Raw genomic sequence first — 7,338 nt, 5'->3', positions numbered from 1 at the left:
TCATTTGGGTAATTAATCCAATTAAAAAAATATTCAAATCCCCCCTTTGGCAGTAAGGCGGCTGACAAGATAGACTCCGGCTATGGGGGAGCGCAAAACAGATCACATCGCCAAAGCAGATTGTTGGCGTGCTCAACGGAGAGGCAAACATGTCTACAATAGTAAATAGTTTTCTTGTCGAAACTTCTAATTCCTAGACGGCAGCTGTATAATTGTTAGGAAGGAGTAGATTCAAAAGAAGCTATTATCTGTGGAAACTGTGTTACGGTTTTTTCTTAACAGGGTTGTGGTTTATAGGAGGGTGTTTGCAATGCCGTGAAATAAATTGAATTGACGAAGACTCGAACCTTTTTATTATAATGATTCATTTACTAAACCACACTTAAACAATTAAACACAGTTGTTCCGGAACTCCGAGACCCTTGTTGAGGGTAATTTTTGAATATTTCCATCTAGACTTGGATTGGAAAATTCGATGTGGATTTATACTCGCCACCAGTAAAGCGTACACTGTTGGTTGATCGAGAAGAATGTTACAATTAATCCAGATTTTGAAGCGCACTGTTTTTATGGGAACGTAGGACAATGTAATCCTGATAAGCAATGTTTATCTTCTCCATGTTGTACGCAGGGATCTTCCTTGAATAAATGTATGATGTCCTCAAAAATCAGACGCCCAATAGCTTAAAGACCCCTGAGCACCGTCAGTCAGGCTCCTATTTCAAATTTTATATATTTCCAGTTTGAACCAACTACTTCATAACCTGAAACAAATAAAACATGCGATTATTTGCCTAATATCAGAGAAAGCTTATTTTTGTTGGAAACGGTTTCAAAACTTTTAAAACAAACAATGGCGCGTTGCTATATGGCAACAACAGGTCAGGGCTAAGTTGATGTGAATGTCCAAAAAATGCATTTGATGCAAACTGATGCACATTTAATGTGCATTGAACAAGTGATCCACCCCTTGCTCCGTATGCTTTTTTCGCCACATCGAACACTTCCTTTATCGCATGGATGTTCCCCATCCGATTGAGGTCATTTCGTTGGTCTAGTCCACAAACTGCATCTCAACAATCGCAGATGTTACGGTGTTGGTCACGCCGATCGTAAACCCGGCAACCCTTTGTCCACACAGCGGCGTGTTGAAAATTGAGTTTCTTGCCGTGCTTTTGCAGCAGTTCCATTGAAGAGCGGCACACACCATCGAGCGTGACAATTCGCCGAAGACCAACGCCTAACTGCTCCGTTCCATCGGGGGTTGTCTATCGCCTGGGACATGTCTTGGTGGTACCCTTTGTCGGAGCCTTTGTGTCCGGCAAGTAAACCAAGGTGTGACGATGCGGTCAACATTGGCGTCACCGGCTTTTTCAATAATGCAGAACCAGTAATCTTCAGCTGTCTCATGTTTTATGGTTTTCCTGTGAACGAATAACAGACCCCGTCATGATCTAAACGAAATTTAATTTACCATCGACTGGATAATACCTCGGATAATATTAGCTGTGTTCAATGACTTTTATCGAACTTGCTCGGGGTTGGTTGTACTAGCTCGTATTTTTTGTCAACAAATAACTGTCAAAGCTACTTCGAGCAACTCCAAGCTGCTTTCTCAATGAACGCTCTTTTTACTCTTTTTACTAATTTACCGGAATTCCACGTGAAAAAAAATTCGCGCACTTAACAATCCGTATCGCTTCGGAATTTTGCTTTTTTTTTCAATGTTTACGTTTTTAAACGTCAAAAACACGAGCTACTGCGAGCTGGTTGAACTAGCTCGGACTCTAGCTTCCAACCTGTTTCGAGCGACTCGGAGTTGGTTGGACTCGGCTCAATGAACACAAACCCGAGCGACTCGAAGTAGGTTGGAGTGGCTCAATGAACACCAAAAGCTGACTCGCAAGTGTTTGCAACCAAGTTCGAGCAGCTCGTTGAACACAGCTATTAATAATACCTATCTGAAATTCCAACGTTCAGGAGAAAACTGAACCATCGAAGCCGATTGTTGTTGTTTGAGATTTCCTTTTAAATTTTTGACGTTTCAAAACGTAAATATAAGCTGAGTATAGGGTTATCAGTTCTTGGATTTACTCAACACCATTAGGGTTACCATTCTTGTTCCGCATGTCTCCAAAAGTGGTGAAATTGTCAATTTTTGAAAATTTATCAAAAATCCAAGAAAACATAAAAAGAAAAACTAACAACAGAAACGTTAGTTAGAAATCATTATCTTTCGATAAAAAATATAAAACAGGGGTGTTAGGTCAGACGGAAATGGTCTATTGGCCATTTTTGACACCCACCCACCCCCTCGTAACGCTTTTTGTATTGATATTCTATAAATTTTGTATGAGCTGTAACAAATTCGGGACACCCACCCACCCTCTTCACCGTTATGAAATTTGTGAATAAGCCCTAAGGGTTTATTCACAAATTTAATAACGCCAAATACCGGGTACCCCCGTTGGTTTGACCACATTTAATCTGAACACTTTTTAATCTGTACCCCGCTAATTTGCACGTCGTTCAGATTAAAAATGGTTCAAACGTCATTTAGGGTTCATTCATTTATTACATAACGCCGAAAATGGCCATTTTCGACACCCACCCACCCCCTCGTAACGCTTTTTGTATGAACACTTTACAAATTTTGTGTGAGCCGTAACATCATGAGGACACCCACCCATCCCTTTTAGCGTTATGAAATTTGTGAATGAGTAACCAGAAACACGTTTCTAGGGTGACTAGATGTTCAAATTAAAAATGGACCCCGATGGTTTGCATGATGTACCGTTCAAATTAGCCAAGTGAGTTGTAACATCTTAGGGACACCCACCCACCCCCTACAGCGTTATAAAATTTGTAAATGGGCCCTAACTACCCAAGTAACCAATAAGCTGTTAATATCGGCACCAAGTCGGTTGTATAGTCGATTTAAAGGCTTGGTCGACAGAGCTAATTGGAACTATATCATAATAAACGGCTGTTATAAAGCCATTTTTGGCGAATTATTTGGCTGATAAACAGCCTACTCGTACTGTGTCTCTGAAATGAGTGATGTCAAAATTTTATAGCAAGTGGCAAAAAAAGAGAAAAAAAAGTTGTTTATCTTCTGTTCGATTTTCATTTCTTTTATGCTCCCTCTGGAGACGTTTTTTATTTAATTTTGCTGCGTGACTCAGGCTCAAACTGCTGTCATCGAAGTTCATATTTATGATTTCCGTCGCATTTTCCATCTGCTCCATCGATGCACGAGTGGATTGGGATGCTTAACGTCGTATTTAAAAGAGAAATGTTTGCAGCGATGTGTCTATTTTTGTTCTGATGAATTACGAGTGATGCTGGCGATGCCGGCAAGGCATTTGACCATATGTGTATAGCAGCGCAAAAGAAGCGAAATCAACAGAAAAAAAATTACAATCAATTTACGAATCTCTTCACATCGTAGAGCATCTTAAATCAAAACATTCATTATAACGCCGTTTATCGCAGGTTAGTTTTGTTTGAATTTCAGGTCATCCCTGACATCCCTGACACATTGTTTTATTTTCTGCGGTGAGAGAAAAGGGGTTCATTCATTTATTTCATAACGCTGAAAATGGCCATTTTCGACACCCACCCACCCCCTCGTAACGCTTTTTGTATGAACCACTTTATGTTGTAACGTGACGAGGCGGTGAAACTACTCAAACAAATTGAGACTAAATTAACGTTACAAACTAAAAAAGAGGTTTATTTCGCGGGACACTTTAAAACTTGTTCTCTTCATTGCGAGACAATAGAACATACTAATACTAGACAGACATTGATTGTTATGGTATTGGCACATACGACATCGATCCAGATGACAGTCGCCTGCCAACGGTGAGCCCTGTGGTAGCTTCTGGGTTAGAGTTGCCAGTGTCCCCAACATCTCCCTCCTTAATATCTGCGGTACGCATGGAACCATTGAGGCGGTCTTCGGTTGCGTGAAGAGCGTCTAGGTAACTTGACCGCAGGAGACGAATCGTTAGCAGACTGGAAGTCCGTTGATGAGGTTGAAGTTGATGTAGGGCTTGAGCTTCTAGATGATGGGGAGACCACTATCGGCGTTGGCGATGCAGGTTTGACGTTTCCCATTGATGGTAATGTAGGTGCCAGAGCTACCGGCGGAGATGACATGTTCCATTCATTCAGAAGGATATTGATTGGTAACTGCTGCTTCGACGATGATGTTTCCACAATAGTTGAGCCTGACACAGCCCTGGCCCTAAGCTGGTTGATGTGAGATCTGATCATCCTCCGGTTGTGGACCCAGATGTTGTACATGACTTTTCCCAGCTTCTCGATTACAATTCCCGGCGCCCAAGTCCACTTATTGCTTGCGTAGACCTTGGCGTATACGGTGTCCTTAGGTTGGAACAATCGGGGTTGAGTTGAATTGGCTTGATTTGTTAACGGTTCATGAGGTACACGAAGAAGATCCATGGATGTTCGCAGTGACCGGTTGTACATGGCTTCAGCAGGTGTTTTTCCGTCTGGCACGTTCGGGTTTGGTGTAGTCCGATACGTGAGCAAGAAAAGATCGAGAGCATGCTTGATAGTGCCTTCTCCCTCCTGAATTTTTCGAATCGCCCGCTTGAAGGTGTCGACAAATCTCTCGGCTTGGCCGTTTGATTGCGGGTGAAAAGGAGCCGTTGTGACGTGTCTTACACCGTTTTCGTTGCAAAATTGACTAAACTCCGCACTCTTGAACTGGGTGCCGTTGTCTGTGACGAGAAGCTCCGGCATTCCTTTGTTGGCAAAGAGCGAGCGAAACAGGTTGATGGTGGCTTTCGTCGTGATATGCCGGGTTGGAAATATTTCCGGCCATTTGCTGTAAGCATCGACGACGATGAGATAGAATTCTCCGTCCAAAGGGCCCGCATAGTCAGCATGAACGCGCTGCCATGGAGCAGTTGTAGATGGCCACGGTTCTGGCCTGGCTTGTGGAGGAGACCGTGCTGCTGATGCACAGTGCTGACAGCTCTTAACGAAACTGGCTATTTCTTCGTCTAATCCCGGCCAGTAAACATAGCTGCGTGCTATGGCTTTCATCCGTTGCACACCTGGATGACCCTTGTGAAGTTGATTCAAGCATCTTTTCCGGTACGATGTGGGGATCACCAATCGGTCCCCGAACATAATGCAGTCTTGGATGATTGACAACCCTTCTTGACGGTCGCGGAATCGTCGTAGTTCGCTGTCCAGCGAATCGAACATTGATGTGGGCCAACCGTCTCGGACGAAACGGTAAACTTTGCGAAGAACTGGATCGGATTTGGTTGCTTGTTGGACCATACTGAAACTGAGAGGTAAACAATTTACGCTATTGACCGCTACTGACCTCAAATCTTCCTCCAGGGCTGTGCACGCAACGACAAAATCTTCGTCTGGCTTCGCATGCTGGTTGGTGAGCCTGGACAACACATCAGCATTCCCGAACTTGTCAGTGGAGATGTATTCCATGGAGAAATCGTAGTTGAGTAATGTGAGGGCCCATCGTTGGAGCCGGTTGGCCGTGTAAACCGGAATCCCTTTTTTGGACCCGAAAATTCGTAGTAATGGCGCATGGTCTGTTTGGAGCCGGAATCTTCTTCCAAAAATGAATTTATGGAATTTGGTTACTGCATACACTATCGCTAGACCTTCGCGATCGGGCTGGGAGTAGCCTTTCTCAGCTGCAGTAAGTGCCCGAGAAGCGTGCTGGATGACCTTTATCTTGCCGTCAGGGAATCTATGACTTATAGTTGCCCCAACTCCAACCGATGACGCGTCGGCGGACACTATTATTTCATGCTTTGGGTCATAATGAGTGAGCAGTAGGTCTGAGGACAATATTTCCTTAAATTTGTCAAATGCCTGCTGGCATTCTGACGTCCAGTTGAACGATGAGCTATTTTTGAGTAACTCGTCCAGCGGATAGCGCAGAGTCCTCATATTTGCGACAAATTTCCCATAATAATTTATGGCTCCCAGAAAGGAACGCACGCCGGAGAGGTCTTTTGGTGGTGGCATATTCTTTATAGCTGCGATTTTGATAGGATCCGGGCGAATTCCATGGCGATCTAACAGAAGACCCAAATACCCGAGTTGATGTTGCGCAAAAGAGCATTTTTCTGGCCGTATGGTGAATCCATACTCTTGGATCCGCTGCAGAACTGCGTGCAGATTGCGTTGGTGCTCCTCGGCGTTTTTGCCTCCGACGATGACATCGTCCAAATAGCCAGATGTACCCGGGAGGCCAGCTAGCATGGTGTCTATCATTTGCTGGAATGCTCCTGGAGCAGCCTTCACACCTGGTGGTAGACGGTTGTATTGATACAGACCTCGGTGTGTATTGATGGTGAGCATGCTGCGAGAACCTTCATCGATTTCCATTTGCAGGAACGCATCGGACAAATCGATTGTGCTGAATACCGTACAGCCCGCTAACCTGGAGAAAATATCTTGTGGTAGGGGAAGCGGGTATTGGTGAGGTTGAAGCCGCTCGTTCAGCCCAGTGGAGTAGTCCCCACAAATCCGTATGCTACCATTTGCCTTCCTGACCACCACGATTGGCGCTGCCCATTCGGAATAATCCACTGGTGAAATGATGTTCAACCGTTCCAAACGATCGAGCTCCTGATCCACTGTAGGGAGCATGGCGTAGGAAACTGGTCTACGAGGACGGTAAATCGGTCGACAAGACTCTTTGAGGGCTAATTTGATTTTGGTCTTGTTGCACAGGCCCAGAGAATTGCTGAACAGCTTGGGATACGCCTTCTGCAAGGAGCTGACATCAACTGGTACACCGCTTACCTGGTTGCAAAAGTTGTCCATCGGCAGAGACCAAAGGTTGAACTTATCGATAAGATCGATGCCAAGTAAGTTGAGTGAACGCTTGGAGACGAAAATTCGGCCCTGCTGAGCCAAACCGTTGAACGACACCTCACATGCAAATTCGTACTCCAATTCGAGTTGTTCACCCGATGCTGATTTGGCGATCTGTGTTGCTGGAACCACTGATGGTTGGCCAAGTTGCTTCCAAACTTGTTCGGACACAATGGTTATGTCCGATGCTGTGTCCAATTGCAAACGCACAGGCACACCGTTGATTTGCACCTGCACAAACCTACGCTTGCTTTGGACATTGCCGACGGATAGTGCGATGGTCTTCGTAGAGAACTTACCGCTACGCTGTTTATTTGGCTTGGATGACCGTTTTGCACTGGAGCAGTAACCCTCCTTGTGGCCAAGCTGTCTGCATTCGCTGCATCGATGGTTCCGGAAACTGCAGTGATTTGAAAAATGCATTGCGCCGCAGTTCCAGCACGG

The 7,338-nt window shown here is 44.7% G+C and overlaps 1 long non-coding RNA gene across 1 annotated transcript; it reads right to left on the bottom strand.

Moving 5' to 3' along the window:
- Window positions 1-321: 321 nt before the first annotated feature.
- On the bottom strand, window positions 322-1,674 carry LOC110676689. The gene is made up of 2 exons (XR_002500627.1): window positions 1,492-1,674; window positions 322-1,424 (listed from the first exon to the last, which is right to left on the bottom strand). It is a non-coding gene; the product is annotated as an uncharacterized LOC110676689 (long non-coding RNA).
- Window positions 1,675-7,338: the final 5,664 nt, after the last annotated feature.

This window comes from Aedes aegypti, chromosome 2 (genome assembly GCF_002204515.2).
Source record: "Aedes aegypti strain LVP_AGWG chromosome 2, AaegL5.0 Primary Assembly, whole genome shotgun sequence".
Taxonomy (NCBI): Eukaryota; Metazoa; Arthropoda; class Insecta; order Diptera; family Culicidae; genus Aedes; species Aedes aegypti.
This window is presented reverse-complemented; position numbering and strand designations above follow the sequence as displayed.